Here is a 5904-nt window from a genome sequence, read left to right on the forward strand (position 1 = left end):
AGTAATTAATAAATATAATATATTAGGAGGAATTCGAAAATGAAGAACCGCTGTAGTTAAGAAGTCTAAATAAGCTTAAGAGGCAACAAAAAAAAAAATTCTGTGTGCCACGGGCTAAAGTTCATTTTCAAGGGATAAGCGTAGAATCATTGCGAAGGTCTTGCAAAAAGCAATATAATGAAATGTTTGGAGCTTTAATGCATTATGCAATGCGGCAAATAAGATAAAAGCTTAGTTAAAGCTTTGAACATGTTTGAACTAGCACACTTATAGCATAATTTTGTCACGAAATATTACAGCTTTCATCACATTTTCCGCTTTTAGAGCTTTGAATGCCTTTACATCTCATTACATTAGTCAATAATAAGTATTTTCGCAATTAATAAAATAATTTTTCGGGTTTTAAGCTTTCGATTGTTGTTTATATTTTCTAATGAAAGCAGAATATAGCTTCTGACTGGCATATACAGTTTTTGATAATTACAAAATGATTCCATAGGTACTAGCGTATACAGCTTTCGAAAAATTATTTGCGTCTACATACTGTCCTTAGAGCTTATGAAATATTTTTTAGTTTTCTGAGCTTTTAACCCCCTGAAACATTACATTCAATGCAAAATATTATTTTAAATCTATTTTGTAAATGTTCTTGAGCTTTCATGAAACCTGATGAACATACTAAACGAAGAATAATAAATCAGACGAAGTTCAAAAGTCAAATACTTCATCTCACTTGCCATTTCACCTCTTTTAAGTTTCCTGGCAACCCATAAGGAACATAATTTTATTTAAAAAACTGGTTTACTGGTTTGCTCCTTATATCGGAACGCTTTATTACATATAAAATAGAAAATATATTTTTTTTTCGAATCAAAACCCTTCACTGCTTCGCTGAGGTACTCTCTGTAAGCACACTAAGCTTTCTTAATACATAAGTATAACTAAAATAGGTTGACTATATTTGTCGTTACCTCAGAGGAAAAATTCTCAAATCGTCTAAAAGCAACTCAAAGCAAGCGAAGTTTTCTATTTATTTGCTTAACTTTTTGTAGACGCTTTGTTATTGCTATATTTACTTCCCACTAACTGCAGCCAGTGCGCTACACTAAAGGTGGGTCACCAACACGCAAACATTATTGCCCGCGCACTTACTTTTTTGCGTGAAATTGGTTAAACACACAAAGCTGTCTTGGCTTTGCGACTTGCCACAAGAGCAGCGAATTTGCTTTGCTTTCGCACCAGGCTTTGAAGTGCATGCGCTGAAGCGCAACCAGTTTTGCGTTTTAATATTATTTTTATATTTTTTCTGCTCTTTTTCTTTACTTCTTGCCATTTATTGCCGGCAACTTGCTTCCTTTGTATGTTGCACTGTTAATTGTATTTGGAACTTTAGAACTAATTTAAGGATTTTATTAAATGATTTCTGCTTGTTTTACCTTGTTTCATAATTTTTTTATGTTTTATTTGAGTTACTTTGTATAATTAATTATTTTAGGAAACTTGCTCGCCTTTTTGGCCACTGTGACTAAGCTCGAGTTGCATGCCACATTTGCTTCTTTGTCACTTAATCTCCGTAAACGAAAAGCCAACTGAACTCTCAAAGCAAAAACATGTCATTGGCATTTCAGTAAATGCGTTTCAACGGTACACCCACATCAATTTCACACACACAAACTACAATGGACACACCCGCCGCATCTTATTTCAAGTCATTAGCAAAAGCTTTTAGATACGGCGCTAAAAAGAGCTACTTGCCACACTCATTAGCTTTCTGTCTGACTTACTTAATGAGTTGGGAAGTTCACTTAACTTACAAAAGCAACAACATACAAAACAACAAAATAAAAGTTTTTTCTTTTCTCACTCACCTTTTTCCTCAAAGTTGCCACTTAGCTTAATGTCGATCGTCTCGTAGTAATCCCACACACTGTTGCACTGTTCGCATGTGTGTAAAATTTTGCTGGTCGAATCGCGTTGCAAGCGGCGCCTGTGATGTGCATGCTGCTGTTGTTGTTGCTCATGACGAGCATGAAAATGATGACCGTCGAGTTGCTTCGCGTCGACCGCCGATGGCAATGTCAAACAACAGCTAGCAACTAAAACGGCAATGCAAACTTGAAACAGCAGAAATAGTCGACGTAGTTGTTTTTTATTTGCTGCTGCTGCTGTGATTGGCTTTGTGGCATTCCGTTTGCCGGCAATTTCGACGGCGTGAGCCATACTTGCGCAGGTGTGTGTGTGTGTGTAAATAAGGTAGTAAAAACAAATTTGGTACGCACACTTTTCCTCACTGTTGTTGCCGTATAGCTTTAAAGCGCTTAATATGGCTTAATGCGTGTTATAAACGCCTGATGGGTGATATTTAACTTCTTTTTGATGCGCTTTAATTATTATGTTTGTTGCTGTATTTTTTTTTTATTTTTGGTTGTTGTTATTAATTATGTATATTGTTGTTATAATATCGTCGGCAACTTCCCTTTGATATAACACTATGCAAATAATTAACACAACACGTCACCTTTATGTTGGGTCGATTATCGAAAACACAGCACAAAACTGCAAAAAACAATAGCAACTAGAAAAATAAAATAACCGATTTTAGAAAATTTTTGCGTAAGAAAACATTTTGGCCAATTAATAGATTTAATTAGAATTTAATTTCACAATAAAACACTTTGATTTTGCACGAACGCCGATTAAATGGCCATATACGTATGTGCTAAATATATATATTATGATTTATTCTAATAACAAAAATATTTTCACAACAAAAATTATCGTTACAACAATAAGTATCACTTTTTATTGAATAACAATGCGCGCATTCTTTATATCACAACTTGCCACCTGCGGTTGCACGTCTCACAAATGTGTTCAAGCGTTGTGTTATTGTCAACACTTTTTATACATATAAGCCGACGCAGCTCGCCGCTAATTGTGGCATAAATCAGCGCCAAGCGTTTTTTCACTTTGCCTCACTTTCTTTCGATTATCTTTTTGCTTTTAGAATGGTGCACTTGCGTTTATTTTTAGCGCCGCACACTTTGTTGCTCTCCTTCTTATATCAACATACTATGTATGTATGTATAGTACGTGTGTCTTTAACTAAACAGCTGACTGCCTCTTATTGCAAGCGCTTGGCTAAGAATGAAACTCACGCTGCTGACAGGTTGTCGCATTGTGTGATAGAATCGAAACGCTTCCGCACACACTTGTCAATAGAGAAGTTAAATTTAGTTGAAACGATCACGGTGCGGCAATGCGCTGAGTGTACAAGTGAGAGCCAAAGCATTTAGATAATTTGGGAAAAATCACAATTTTCACCGCCTTGATAAATTAAGAGTAATTTTTTCACATAGAAAATCGTATTCCAACTGTCGAACTCTTAATTTGCGTGCCCTTATATTCGCGATGTCGGTTTAACCACGCTACCAAACGTCTCACACAACTGCGCGTAAATCGTGCACGTCCAATTGACCAAGCGCTCAAGCTTTTAGGAACGCGCCTGCCGCGCTGCGCGTCTAACACTTTCTGTCTTTCCACCGCGCGCACAAACGCGTTTATTTACTTAAGTGCGCGTCTAATTAAATTTGAGCAACGCGTTCGACGACCGCCACAAAAACACGACTAATAAACGGCAATTTGTCAATACAAGCGATAAATCGGGCAAAAGATACAAAAGTGAGGAACGCGCGTTAAGAATTAATCGTTTATATGTTTATTTTCTTGCTTGATTGTTAGCAACCGGCACAGGTATAGGCTGCGGAGTAACGCGTTGCGGCGCGTCTGCAGACGGCATAAGCAGCGCTCAAGCGTACGAACGGCAAACAAACAGCGCGGTCACCTTTCTTTCTATTTATTTGCACTTGATCGTAGCGCTGTTGTCTGATTGCTTTTTCACGAACTTTATGGTTTTATTTTTGCAGTTTGCTTTGTTTGGCACGTTTCTTTGGCTAACCGCGCGACGCGTTTAATTTGAACTTTATATGAACGCGCGTAGATGCTTGTCGCGTTTCATGTGCGAAATGACACATTAAGCGAAACGCTTACAAAATCTTAATAGAATGCTTAATTTTGCCGGCCTTCCTGGCCAACGCTATAAATAGCGCGCGACGATATACCTGATGTCTTTATTGATCAGCAGCTGATTTTTGTTGTGATTCACTTGTTCCCACTTCGCGCATAGACATTCAATCACTTTTACAAAATCACAAAATTTACACGAATACTTGCAGCTATTAGCGCTTGTTAGCAACAACGCTTGTGTTTTCATTGATTTTGTTATTGTTTTCACTTTTCTTACAACGCGCAATCATTAATCGCTTGCTTTATCTTTAGTATTTTATTTGTATTCTCTTGCCTGCTTTGATTATTATTAGGCGCTCGCTCGCAAGAAGACTGTAAACGCTTGGGAAAAAAGTTACATAATCGTACACTAGACCGCAACAACACAACGCGCTAACAAAAACACAAAAGGTTTAAGGCCAAAGAAGCTGGTCAAACCGCTGACAACACTGAGCACACTGTTGCACAGCAACCAAAAATACAACAAAACACAGCGTTGTAACATGAAATCATTAATTCACACAAAATTTCATTTGCGCTGAACTTTGCACCTTTAATAGCAACATATTTTCAATCAACGATAAACATTGGGCACATAAATAATTTTTCTCTCTTCTCAACTTTTATTTTTTGCCCGCCTTCAAAAACAAAACACAATCTTCACTAGCTAACGCGCGTCGCTGCGCTTCTTTGATTTTATTTACTCACTTCGTGCTTCCTCGCTTATATTTCATGCATTGATTCTGTTGTTGCTTATTTCATTTATTTTTCTTTCTTAACACTAATATTTTTCATTGCTTCTCCACTTGCGTTTAATTACAAACTTTGGGCGTCTCACAGCGCTTTCGGCTCTTCATTTGCTGGCTATGACTATTTCGCGGTATTTCTTTTTTCTCCACTGTATTTATTCGGTTAACTCGCGTTAAATAACCACCTTGCTACTATACACCTCCGAACAGTCCAACAAACCGGGTACGTATAACGTTTGAAGGGCGAGAATTTTGAGAAATCTTCGTTGCAGATGGGATCGAACATTGAGTTCGATGTTCGATTAGCACACGTTCGTTGTTAAATGTTCGGTTCCAAAGTTCGGTCGAAATGCTCGTGTCCGATGTTTGAGTTCGAACAGAATGCCGGTAGAACTGATTTTTGTTGGCTAATACAGTGGTGGCGAAAAGAATATAGTCAAACATAAGTGTTTGTATGACAGAAACTCAATTAATTTGAATATTTCAATTAGAAAATTAAAATTAAAGTAAACCATAATAATATTATTTTAAAATTTGCTAACCATTAAATAAATATATTGCACACTATTAGCATAATATACTTATAAATTATCACACTGAAGAAACATATGGAATATAAGTAAAAAATTCCAATTCCAGATATTGTAATATATGAACACCTTAAATATTCCTACCATATAACAATATTTTTACTCTGAACAGGGTATACCTGTATACTTTTATATAGTATATTAAGTTTGCCACGGAGCTTGTAACACCCAAGAGGAAGCGTCGGAAACCCCATAAAATATATACATATGTATATACATGATCAGCATGATGAGTTGAGACGATTTTACCATGTCCATGTCTGTCTGTATACATATACATGAACTAGTCCCTCAATTTTTGAGATATCGATCTAAAATTGTGTCATGCCTTTTTCTTACCAAGAAGCTGCTCATTTGTTGGAACAGACGATATAGGACCACTATAGCAAATAGCTCTCATTCAAAGTGAACGACCGGTATGTTTAAAATCGGTCAGATCGGATCAGTATAACATATGTGTTAGTTGCTATACAAACTGAACGATCGGAATCAAGTTCTTT

At 36.6% G+C, this 5904-nt stretch overlaps 1 long non-coding RNA gene across 1 annotated transcript; it reads right to left on the reverse strand.

Annotated features, from left to right (window-relative positions):
- Positions 1–2154: 2154 nt before the first annotated feature.
- Positions 2155–5210, reverse strand: LOC125780244 (uncharacterized). Its single transcript, XR_007423683.1, has 2 exons — positions 4304–5210; positions 2155–4235 (listed from the first exon to the last, which is right to left on the reverse strand). It is a non-coding gene; the product is annotated as an uncharacterized LOC125780244 (long non-coding RNA).
- Positions 5211–5904: the final 694 nt, after the last annotated feature.

The sequence above is a fragment of the Bactrocera dorsalis genome, unplaced genomic scaffold (genome assembly GCF_023373825.1).
Source record: "Bactrocera dorsalis isolate Fly_Bdor unplaced genomic scaffold, ASM2337382v1 BdCtg311, whole genome shotgun sequence".
NCBI classification, from domain to species: Eukaryota; Metazoa; Arthropoda; class Insecta; order Diptera; family Tephritidae; genus Bactrocera; species Bactrocera dorsalis.